Source organism: Euprymna scolopes, chromosome 37, assembly GCF_053919585.1.
Source record: "Euprymna scolopes isolate OS-2025 chromosome 37, ASM5391958v1, whole genome shotgun sequence".
In the NCBI taxonomy this organism is placed as follows: Eukaryota; Metazoa; Mollusca; class Cephalopoda; order Sepiida; family Sepiolidae; genus Euprymna; species Euprymna scolopes.
Genome location: NC_136518.1, coordinates 57,890,690 through 57,904,574, shown reverse-complemented (window position 1 = coordinate 57,904,574; position 13,885 = coordinate 57,890,690). Strand labels below are relative to the sequence as shown.

Here is a 13,885-nt window from a genome sequence, read left to right as displayed (position 1 = left end):
TACCTTCTTAAATAATCATCTTCTTTGATTCGTGTTGAGCTACCTTCTTAAATAATCATCTTCTTTGATTCGTGTTGAGCTACCTTCTTAAATAATTGCCTTCTTTAATTCGTGTTGAGGTACCTTCTTAAATAATCGCCTTCTTTGATTCGTGTTGAGCTACCTTCTTAAATAATCGCCTTCTTTGGTTCGTGTTGAGCTACCTTCTTAAATAATCGCCTTCTTTGATTCGTGTTGAGCTAACTCCTTAAATAATCGCCTTCTTTGATTCGTGTTGAGCTACCTTCTTAAATAACTACCTTCTTTAATTCGTGTTGAGCTACCTTCTTAAATAATCGTCTTCTTTGATTCGTGTTGAGCTACCTTCTTAAATAATCATCTTCTTAGCTGTCACCACTACCATCATCAATCATTATGGCGTTGTCTCCCCAACTACCTGACACTTTTTAACCTTTATCCTCGAGTGACCTTCGGACCTTGGTATGTGGTGACACCTTAGATTGCGTATAGACACAGTATAGACACATATAAGATAAGAAAATAAAAACATATATAGAATGCAAACCAGTTTGGGCAACTCTGGAGTACCTTGCGTATAAAACGACGATAACTAGTTTCAATTGAGCTATTTTCAATTAACCTGGTTTTCCTTCTTTTTTATTTATTTATTTTATTTATTTATTTTTATTTTATTTTTTTTATTTTTTTGACAAATCGGATTACATTTTTTCCACGGATAACTTCCTCTTTTTTTATATGAATATTATAATTATCATAAACTGGTTTTGAAATGGGATCAAGTCTCAATGATAAAATTCATTTCAAATTAATCTTCATTCCCCCACGCTCTCTTTGATTCTTTGGTAAGTTTGTAACCTTTGCCATCACGCTGTCAACGGGAAAATAAAGATGAAATTCTATTTTTTGTGTATGTGCATAATTACATGTCAACGCCCTAGGAATAGCTGGAATTTCTTTTTTAATAATTTTGAATCCAGAAAGAGGAGGGTCAACTTAAATATGAAAATGTATGTGTATTACAGAAAATCAGAAAAATATAAATACACACACACACACACACACACACACACACACACACACACACACACACACACACACACACACATATATATACACACACACACACACACACACATATATATGTGTGTGTGTGTGTGTGTGTGTGTGTGTGTGTGTGTGTGTGTGTGTGTGTGTGTGTGTGGTCACGAATAGGCTCCTATACGGTTGACTATTTTAAAAAACTGATTACATATAATGATAGAAGATGTATCGAGACACAGGAATGTGTATGTTTGATCTGGCAGGACAGTGGTTCATTAAGATTGTGGGGTCTACGTTCGCGCCTGGTCCACAAAATATGGAAATAGAAAATTTAAAAATAAAAAAAAACGTTTACAAGTGTTTTTGATATAGATGTACATAAGAATACTTTGATAAGTATGTTTTAACTTAAATAGGGATGGTATAATAAAATTGTGGGGTCTGCGTTAACGCCTGGCCTTCATAGAATGGAAATAGGCACAAACTTTAATAAAGACTTTTTATATCTATCTGCGTAAGTATACTTTGATAATTATGTTTCAGTTTGAAGAAATATGGTATAATAAATTATGGGGTGTTCGTTCGCACCTGACCTTCATAGAATGGAAATATGTCACAAAGTTTAACAAGGTTTTTTTAATATAGATCCACAGAATTTTGTGATAAGTGTTTCAGTGTGAACAGGTATGGTATAATAAATTATGGTGTTTATCTATTTCATTTTTACTTTCATCATATTTTGCTTTGGTTTTGATACCCTCAAATTCGAAGGTTTTTCTTTACAACCATTCCTTTATATAACCTATCATACTTTCATAAATCAGAGTCCATTTTCTGTAGGCTGTTTTTGAACCCAGTCAACGACGAGTACTTTTGCTAGTATATATATATATATATATATATATATATATATATATATATATATATATATATATATATATTAGTGGTGGGACGATTAATCGGAATCGGGAAGTGAAAAAATCGGAGCTTTTTGGGGTATCGGAATCGGTATTGGAATTGGAAAAATTTGAGCCTATTTTCCAATGCCAAAACTGATTCCTTAAAGTATCCTTTTTATTTGATTTTGGTTTAAGAAACATCTTCCACTGCTTGTAGTAATAATAAATTAATAAATATTTATTCATTTAAACTTCCAGTAAGACTAAAACCTCTAGATCATCTACTCACGAGTGTATTTTTACGTTTGAGAAAATATAGGGAAATTTAAGATGTTTTTACAGTAATCGGGACAAAATAATACTTTTATAGTTAAATAGTTAGAGATTTATAAAGAATCGGAATCCGTAAGTGTATCGCAATCGGAAATTTTGAACCAGAATTGGAAATTATATCGAAATCGGGTCAAATATTGGAATCGTCCCATCACTAATATGTATATATATATATATATATATTAAGACTAGCAGGCCGCTCAGCGTTGCTCGGTCGTAAGATATGCTTAAATATATTTTAATTCATGCAGTTTACGTATTTATTATAATAGAGTCAATTCTCTATCGATTATTATATTGAACCTAATATATACTAGTAAGAACAAAATCAAATTATATATACAGAGTGGCACACTTAAAAGTAGCTCGGAAAAATACAGTAGAGAGGAGTAACATTCTTTTATCGTTTAAATTACCTGTAGTGTAATAAAAGATGCTGGAAGTGCTCCCCGTTCACATCTTTGAAGTTCTGGGCACGTTTAACAACATTTGCAGATACTGCCTGTAGATCTTCTCTGGTGATCCTCCTGATAGAGCTGGTAATGTTCTCCTTTGATTGGTCTAGATTGTGAAGATTATTTGCATAAGCATTTTGTTTTAAAGTCCCCCAGAGATAAAAATCACATGATGACAAGTCCGGGGAACGTGGTAGCTATAACCCTTTGCTTATTGTTCTCTCTTCCATAAACATGTCAGTGAGACGTGTGGCATCTTACGCCGTCCGTTTTGGAAAAAAAAGAATTGCATTTTATCTTGTGGTGTCAGTTAGTCGATAAGAGAAAGATTAGAGAGATCGTTCTACTTTTAAGTGGGCCACTTCACACACACACACACACACACACACACACACACACACATATATATATATATATATATATATATATATATATATATATATTTATATATGACTTGGGCGCCATCAGCTAGATTCGAACCAAAACACAAAACATACAACTTTCCACCCTCATTCTTAGCTTCTGAGTCACGCCCATACGTATATATATATATATATATATATATATATATATATATATATATATATATATATATATATATATATATATATATATATATATATATATATATATATATATATATATATATATTTACACCGTTGATCAAAAATTTAAGACCAATTAAGAATCTTTTTAAAAAAAAACTTTTTTTTTAAGGATAGATTTTAAACTCTTTCGAATGAAGTTTACCAATACTACAATCTAAAAGGTTATGGAAACAAAAATGTATATTCCAAAGATTTATTTTTAAAATTTACATTTTTATTAAATTAGGCTTTTTACATATGGTCAAAATTATAAGACCAGAGACAAAAATTCTATTAAATTGTACAAAAAGTGTATGAAAAGTGTATGAAAACATCCAACAATCAAACTTAATAATGAGTTCCACCTCCACTGCTTTTGATGACTTCAGAAATTCTTTGGGGCATGCTAGAAATAAGGGTTTTCATTAAGGTGTGGAGGATCCTGCTCCAGTTTCTGAAGATGGCTTCACGAAGTTCATTTTTTGTTGAATATTGTTTGCCATTTCGATAAACCTCTCTTGTCATCCATCCCTAAACATTATCAATTGGGTTCAAGTCCGATGAGCATGCAGGATATCCCAAGAGATGGACTCCATTTTCTTGTAGAAAGCTCAAGGTCCGTATTGCAGTGTGGATTGCAGCATTATCCTGTTGGAATAACCATCCATCCCCACACAAACGATGACCCTCCATCATCAAAGATGCTTTTTGTAGCATGCTAATATAACTAGCTGCTGTCTGACGACCCTGCATCACCTGGAGCTCCATCGTCCTTCCCTAAAAAAAGGCACTCCATACCATTACGGACTCTCCACCACTATGACGTGTGGAAAAAATTTCAATGGGCATGTTTTTGTCTTGCCAATATCGCTGGAAGCCATCAGGACCATCTAAATTGAATTTTTTCTCATAAGAAAACAGGACTTTCTTCCACTTCGTCCCAGGTTTGGTATTCACGACCAATCTTAAGCGGTCCACTTGGTGACGTGAAAGCAATCAAGGAATTTGTTTACGCTTTTTATTTGCCATGCCTTTTTGTTGTAAGTGTCGTCTGATGGTTATTGGACTGCAATCAGCATCTGTAACCGCCTTAATTTGACTAGAAGAAAGTCCTCTGTCATTCATAACAACCCGTCTGATTCTCCTACTCAATGCAGAAATTTGAGGAGGAAGGCTACTAAAGGAGTTTGCTTTTCCATAATTCTCAGTATTCTTTAGAAAGTTGCAAATGAAAATTTTACTGCAATTTACCTTTGCTACTATCGCTCGCTGTGAAAAAACGTTTCTTATGAAAGCCTAGAATTTGAGAGCACTCAATTTCGGTTAGTTTTCTAGCTTTAGGCATGGTAACACCTTTACACAGTGATTCCTAATCTCTAACTGAACTAAAAACATTAAAATTACCATGAATCTAACAATTTATACCCTTGGTCTTATAATTTTGATCATGTGTAAAAAGCCTAGTTTAATAAAAATGCAAATTTTTAAATAAAATTTTTGTAATGTCCCTTTTTTTTCCAGAACCTTTAAGACTGTAGTATTAGTAACCTTAAGTCGGAAGAGTTTAAAATCTATCCTTAAAAAAAGGTTTTCTTTTAACAATTTTTAAGTGGTCTTAAATTTTTGTTGAGCAGTGTATATTAGAATAATGGAAATAGTATTCCGACAAAATAGAGACATAAAAAGGAACAAACAGTGTAATATGTTCATCAAATGCAAATTTTTAAATAAATTTTTTTAAGTCGGAAGAGTTTAAAATCTATTTTCTCTTTAAAGATTCTTAAGTGGTCTAAAAAAATTTTGATCAGCAGTGTGTGTGCGTGTATATATATATATATATATATATATATATATGTGTGTGTGTGTGTGTGTGTGTGTGTGTGTGTGTATAAATTCACTTGTCATTTCGTTTTTGAAAAGATGGAATCGTCCGATCGTCGAAAACGAGTTTCAAGTAAGAATGGTCGGAGGGTCCACAGAGTTTTATAATTATTAAGGCTAGGACAACAGCATATTCTTTTCATTGTTTTGTCTCTTGAGTGTGTATCCGTTGATATTTTATATGCTTTTATATGGAGTGATGTAGTTCTCGGTTGATTAACTGCTTCTAACTGTGTCGGATATATACTCGCGGGTCAAAACCGAAGGTCAGAGAAACAATGGTACTGTCGGTTTGAAATCCGATGTAAAGAGACCAGTTTATGGTAGAAAAATATCGAATACTCTTGCATTTATACCATGTCTACGACTTTGGCTCGTTCGTACACTCTAAATTGTCTAACGTATTCGCCCGAATTGTTAATTTCCTTCATTACCGTGGCAATTGTTTGGCGGGTCTGAAGTAAAGAAGTAGCAAATGGAGGTGACTTTGTGGTTAGCTACAAATTTCATGATCGGCAGGAACTGCCACTCTCTACACTGATGATTGCGTAAGCATGAAACACTAGTGTCTGTAGCATAAAAAATAATTATTGTTTGAATATGTATATATATATATATATATATATATATATATATATATATATATATATATATGGAGAGAGAGAGAGAGGGAGAGAGAGAGAGAGTATACGGCATAATCATCACGTTGACACACCGGTTCCCGTCAGATCACCGAAGTTAAGCAACGTTGAGCCTGGTCATTACTAAAATGGGTGACCAATCTGGGAAGTCCAGGTGCTGTATGTAGGAGGACGTCGACACCTCCCTGCAAAAAGTTGCAAAAACCTAACGTCGTCATCTCCCCTAACGGGGATATACATGCGACTGGGGACAGCTTGTGAATTTCATACTCCCATGAAACTTCCTCCTTCGGAGGAAGCCGGTTAAACCCTGAATAGGGTGGGTGCTGACTGCATATATATATATATATATATATATAGAGAGAGAGAGAGAGAGAGGAGAGAGAGAGATGTACGAAGGACGTTTCAAAAGTAATGACTTTTATTTTTATACTACTTGATCATAGGAGATTGTAAATTTCGTTGTTATGATGACTGGCCTTATGCATTACTGATCTGAAAGTTTTATCTCTATGATGCTGATATTGACGATGTATAACATAGTGAATATGAGCGGATGGGGAAATATAAGCAGTAGCAGTAGCCGAACAACGCGCATATGAAATTAGGAAATGTGTGCGAATTGGCCCGAGAAGAAAAAAGAAATGCACCATGTGGTCGGGAGAAAAAAGTGCGCGTCGAAGAAAATGGTCGAGTAAAGTCGATGACAAGAATCGGCCGGCTGTGGTCAGCATGCGGTCAGAGGAAGGAGAAACGCGAGGGGGCTAGATGAACGTGTGGTAGCGAGAGACTTTTTGAAGTGGTGTTGAAACGAGAAAGAAACGTGTAAAAAAAAACTTTTGTTAAAAAAAGAAAAAAATGCCAACCGGGAGTTTTCATTTAAATATTTCCAGATTATTTTTATTTATTTATATTTATTCATTTATTTATTTATTTATTTTTATTTATTTATTTATTTTCAGGTTTATTTTTATGAATTACTAAAGTAAAGTTTTATCTTTATGTATTACTAAAGAAAATTTTTATTTTTATGAATCACTAGAGTAAAGTTTTGGTTTTACGAATTATCAAAGTAAATTTTTATTTTTATGAATCACTAAAGTAAAGTTTTATTTTTATGAATTACTAAAGTAAAGTTTTATTTTTATGAATTACTAAAGTAAAGTTTTATTTTTATGAATTACTAAAATAAAGTTTTATTTTTATGAATCATTAAAGTAAATTTTTATTTTTATGAATCACTAAAGTAAAGTTTTATTTTTATGAATCACTGAAGTAAATTTTTATTTTTATGAATTACTAAAGTAAAGTTTTATTTTTATGAATTACTAAAGTAAAGTTTTATTTTTATGAATCACTAAAGTAAAGTTTTATTTTTATGAATCACTAAAGTAAAGTTTTATTTTTATAAATCACTAAAGTAAAGTTTTATTTTTATGAATCACTAAAGTAAAGTTTTATTTTTATAAATTACTAAAGTAAAGTTTTATTTTTATGAATCACTAAAGTAAAGTTTTATTTTAATAAATCACTAAAGTAAAGTTTTATTTTTATGAATCACTAAAGTAAAGTTTTATTTTTATGAATCACTGAAGTAAATTTTTATTTTTATGAATTACTAAAGTAAAGTTTTATTTTTATGAATCACTAAAGTAAAGTTTTATTTTTATGAATCACTGAAGTAAAGTTTTATTTTTATGAATCACTAAAGTAAAGTTTTATTTTTATGAATCACTAAAGTAAAGTTTTATTTTTATGAATCACTGAAGTAAATTTTTATTTTTATGAATCACTAAAGTAAAGTTTTATTTTTATGAATCACTAAAGTAAAGTTTTATTTTTATGAATCACTGAAGTAAATTTTTATTTTTATGAATCACTAAAGTAAAGTTTTATTTTTATAAATCACTAAAGTAAAGTTTTATTTTTATGAATCACTAAAGTAAAGTTTTATTTTTATGAATCACTAAAGTAAAGTTTTATTTTTATGAATCACTAAAGTAAAGTTTTATTTTTATGAATCACTAAAGTAAAGTTTTATTTTTATGAATCACTAAAGTAAAGTTTTATTTTTATGAATTACTAAAGTAAAGTTTTATTTTTTTGAATTACTAAAGTAAAGTTTATTTTTATGAATCACTAAAGTAAAGTTTTATTTTTTTGAATCACTAAAGTAAAGTTTTATTTTTAATAATCACTAAAGTAAAGTTTTATTTTTATGAATTACTAAAGTAAAGTTTTATTTTTATGAATCACTAAAGTAAAGTTTTATTTTTTTGAATTACTAAAGTAAAGTTTATTTTTATGAATTGCTAAAGTAAAGTTTTATTTTTATGAATCACTAAAGAAAAGCGTAACGGCCACGTTACAGATGTTAGACTAAGAAGCAATCCCCGTCATGGACGTGCGTCAGAAGTAGAGGTGCACCAATGAATTCTTTTATTCAGGAAAGAAAAAACTGAACCGATCAACATTTACCGGCGCTTCTTTGACGTTTACAAAGGCAATGCAGTTAATATCACAACAGTTAGGAGATGGGTCCGTCAATTTCAGAGTAGCAGCAGAGATGTGGGTAAAAAAGTGAGCTCTGGACGTTCTCGGACGAGGCATCAAAAAAGGCAGGAAAAAGTGCATTGAGAATAGTTGGAACTACGTATTAAAATAAATTCTGGAGCACAAAAGGTCGCTCGTTTTAATGGTATCACTTCTGCCCCCGTAGTTCTTCAACGTTTAAGTTTTGTGGTTAAAAATAGGAGGCCTTACTTTCGGAACGTGTTTATGTCTGTATGTATAAGTCGCCATTTTTGTGGTTTAATCTACAAATCTGAAAGTTGATCGACAAGAAATCTGATGCTATAGAAATACAAAGGTCTTATGTACGGCGTGACAAGAACCTGAAATCTTAGGAAGATCCTTGTAATTCCAGTAATTATAGGAGCAACCGGATTTATAAAAGAAAAGAATTTCAAAAACTATCCGACGAACTTACCCGGTGAATCAAGTTTAAAGGGGGTACAAACAATTGCATTAAAAAAAAAGCGGTTGAATCTTAAAGCAATCGATTAGAGTTTCCGAAGTAAGGTATGAATGTTTGGCATCCGGTAGGATGCTGCATCTTTAGCAAAAACAAAATGATAAGAAATTTAAGAAAGAAATGTTCAAGCACCCTTACGAGAAGAAATGTGTTGTATCTGAACGTTCATGTAAAATGAATGTGGGTTAAAGAGTCGCCTACGTGCGCATGGCTACACAGCAACTAACTGAAGAAATAGCAAACTTCTATCAAGAAGAAGCAACCGTCATATATATATATACATATATATATATATATATATATATATATATATATATATATATATATATATAAGGGTGTCACGATTAATACCAGTCGAACGATTCGAACTCCGCAACACGAGACATCTCTGGCTCGATTAGCGAAGACCTAATCAATTTGGCTACCATTAACCGCGCGAAATAACGTCGAATTTAAACATTTTTAATTTTAAATGTTCATTTACGTCAGTCAGACAGTGATCTAATCGTTTTACGATGATCTATTCATGTTATTGGCTTAGATCGTCTAACGAGATTGGCAGGATAATTAATTATCCTGTCTATTGAAACAACTTGTAATGATTTAAGTAAAATTCCCGACGTTGAAATAAACACACACACACACACACGCACACACGCACACACACACACACACACACACACATAAATATATATATATATATATATATATATATATATATATATATATATATAAGAGCTCCTTCAGTATTTAACAGACTATGGATACTTACGAATGTGTGCCTGCGCGTGAAATTTTCGTGGTCTCCTGCGTCGACATTATATATATATATATAGTAATTTATAAAATATATATGGCGATTAATAAAGTCTTTGTAAAAGCAGATAAAACGAGAAACCTTTATAAAATAGATAAGCAAGAATATAACAAACTAATCACAGAAAACATTACAAAAAACTACAAAAAACTAGACACAAACGAATGCGACTACATAGATATAATAAATACTGAAAGTAAACAAATTACCGATAAATTAAAAATTAGCGATAAAGTTGGCAAATTGAAACCTAGAGAGGCATACATTCTGCTTAAAGACCACAAATGGGACTTTAATAATAATCCCAGCACCCGCCTGATAAACCCAACTAAACCAGAAATAGGTAGAATTAGCAAAGCAATACTTTCTAGAGTAAACAAACAAGACCTAGAATTAAACCAGTGGGCAAATACTACCGAAGCAATCACCTGGTTTAAAAATCTAGAAAACAAAGATATATCCTCGGAAGAAATCAACATCATTATAAAATGTAGAAAATCAGTTCTAATAAATAAAAATGGCCAATGGATAAAAATTAAAATGAAAAATTCGTTTGATTTGGCGATGGGTGCCAGGGATTCTGCAGAAGCATCAGATCTTGTGGGATTATTCATTCTATATACCCTCACAAGCATATTTGATACTACGGATATCGGCCTATATAGAGATGACGGACTAGCTATAATAAAAAAAACTCCAACAAAGTCAAGGCAGATAACTTTAAGAAAATCCTACACAAGGAAATGAAAAAATTAGGCCTAAAAGCAGACGTATCAGCTAACATAAAAATAACAAACTTCCTGGGCGTCACGTTAAATTTAGATAAAAACACATATGAACCCTACTTAAAAGATAACGCTACTCTAATATACGTAAACCCTAAGTCCAATCACCCACCATCAATTATAAAACAGATTCCTAACTCGATCGTAAGTAGACTCAGTAATAACTCAAGCGATGAAAATGCATTTAACAGGTCAACCAATATCTACGAAACAGCCCTATAAATAGTGGATACGAAAATATCGATATCAAATATAAGCAACAAAACACCAATAACTATAATAAAATTAAAAATAGAAGAAAAAGAACTATAATTTGGTATACGGTCCCATACAATCAAATGTTAAAAACAAAACTTGGCAAGAAATTTCTAGATCTTATTGAAAAACACTTTCCCGCAACCAACCCCTTACACAATATTTTTAATAAAAAATACCTTAAAGTTATCCTACAGTTGTTGTGAAAATTTAGAGATGATAATTAAAGCACATAATAACAAAATATTAAATAAAAACAATGTAAACAACAACAAAATAAACAATAAAAAAAGTAAACACCATGACAAAAATAAAACTAACACTAGCAGAAATAATAATAATAATAATAATAATAATAATAATAATAATAATAATAATAATAATAATAATAATAATAATAAACCAACACCGGACAAGAACAACCATACTATAAATAAAAATACTAATAACGAACAAGATAAATGCAACTGTAGACACCGCACACTTTGCCCAGTTCAAAATAAATGTCTAACCAAAAGCGTAGTTTATTAGGCAACAATATTTGCGAAAGAAAACCCGAATAACAAGAAATATTACGTAGGCATGACTTCCTTAGATTTCAAAACCCGATACTATGACCACAAAGTACATTCAACAATAAAAAACACAGTATAAAAACAACACTAGCGAATAAATACTGGGAACTCAAAGAAAGCGGACATTCGCCAGTAGTCGAATGGAAAATGATAAGACAAGCTACCACGTGTAGACACCTAGACGACCCATGTAAATTATGCCTTTATGAAAAATTTGCTATCCTGTACTTTAAAGAACCCCAACATCTATTAAACTGTAGAAGAGAAATAGCAAATAACTGTGTTCACGAAATAAAATTTACTCTAGGATAGCGATTCAAAACTAACAAAAACAATAGAAAATAAACAAATAAATAAATTAAATAAACATGAATATACATAAACGATCACACATATATGTATGTATATATATATGTATATATATATGTGCATATATGTATGTGAACACATATATATTTATATATAAACAAACAATAAAAAAACTCTAACTTAGTTTTAAAACAGATCCTTTGTTCGATAACATGCATGCCCATTGGCTGATAGGAAGGGGCGCGGTGGATACTAGAAAGCTGATTGGCTAACTAAAATCTCATTAGAAGAGGGGCATATAAAAATGATAAACAACCACAGAATTCGCGCATAAGCCTGAGGAGTCCTAGAGTGGATGAAACGCCGAATATTCAGTGTAGCTTAATCGCCATATATATTTTATAAATTACTAACTAGCTCTACCTACGTATTGAGCACTTTTTTAATCTATACTTTCGTATATTAATTTCATGTGTATAAATTAAGTAGTTATATATATATATATATATATATATATGTGTGTGTGTGTGTGTGTGTGTGTGTGTGTGTGTGTGTGTGTGTGTGTGTGTGTGTGTGTGTGTGTGTGTGTGTGTGTTTATTTCAACGTCGGGGATTTTACTTAAATCATTACAAGTTGTTTCAATAGACAGGATAATTAATTATACTGCCAATCTCGTCAGACGATCTAAGCCAATAACCTGGTTGAAATAATAAAAACATATTTAGCTTTACTAACGTATTGAGATCTTTTTCCCCGTTTTTTTTTACCAAATATACCTCCGAATATATATATATATATATATATATATATATATATATATATATATATATATAGATAGATAGATAGATAGATAAATAGATAGATATAGAAAGAGACAGACAGACAGAAAGAGAGGAAGAAAGAGTGTAGAGAAGCAATTGTATATAAAAAGGTAGAGAAATAACTAATTAAGTATATATATATATATATATATATATATATATATATATATATATATATATATATATATATATATATAAAGAGAGAAAGAGATATGCCACCTTTCGGCAATTTTATAAGTTCCAAATCTCAGCGACTTTTGATCAGAATCTAACAAATGAAGGTTCGTTGGAAAGGTAATGACCTGAATTGTGTAGTAAACTATAGTACATTTTCCTCTAGGTCACACATTAAGGGGATCATCCATAACCCAGAGCCTATTTTTGGCACTTTTTACAGCCATAACATGTTTCAATCATAGTTTATTTTCCTACTTTTGCATATGAATTACAAAATAATTTATACTTCCCCTAAACCTCTAGCCTTGATGGAGGGGAGACTAAAACTTGCTGCTATGGTTTCAAATGATTTGAAATGATTTGAATCTCCCCTCTTTGGTTTTTATACATAAAGTAAATTTCACATATAATGATTATTTGATACTGAAGATATTCATAATTGTACCGCATTTCCAAAAGAGGAGAGATATAACATCTGAGAAATATTTGGAATTAAGTCTCCCTTTGCTGTTATTTCAGATCATTTGAAACCATAATAGAAGCAAGTTTTTGTCCTCTCTCTCTCTCTCTCTCTCTCTCTCTCTCTATATATATATATATATATATATATATATATATATATATATATATATATATATATATATATATATATATATATATGTAAGGGAGAGAAAAGAAATTAATTAAAATTTACAAGTAAATGTATTGTTTGTAAGAATACTGTAAAAACAATTTTCCACAGATTTAAAAAAAAAATTGCTACTCTTGCTGTTCTTTTCTTCAGGAGAAAAACAGAAATTAGCAAATTATTATTATAGCTGAGCAAAGATTTGCTGGTTACAGCATTAAATGAAACAGCATCTTTTGGTGGTTAGTCATAAAATGCAAAAAAAAAAAAAAAGTGTCCATACCAGTTAAAACATATGAATATAGGGACAAAATGGGGGAAAAACAAACAAACCGGAAGCAAAATTCCAGCGTGCATAAAGACTCACTCGATGGTAAATTCAAAAAGTGGAGAAAATAAAAAAAAGCAAATAATCAGAATTTCGAAGTCAGTGGAATGCGCAAGTAAGTTGTAGAGTGCAAAATAATCAAAATTGAGAAATAATTTCAGAGCGAGAAATAAAATGATTGGAAAGGAAGTTCAATGTAGCTTAAATGAATATAAAATTGCTCTTGCAATAGTTGGTGAAAAAAATCGCAAAGTTTATAATAATATTAAAAAAGTGATACCTTATTTTAATACATTG

General features: G+C 30.9%; 1 protein-coding gene and 1 pseudogene across 1 annotated transcript in view; one reads left to right on the top strand and one right to left on the bottom strand.

Moving 5' to 3' along the window:
- LOC145261201 (neprilysin-1-like) overlaps window positions 1-13,885 on the bottom strand; it is a 268,434-nt gene that overhangs the window by 157,790 nt on the left and 96,759 nt on the right. The gene's annotated exons all lie outside the window — the stretch shown is intronic.
- LOC145261434 (5S ribosomal RNA) lies at window positions 5,903-6,024 on the top strand (annotated as a pseudogene).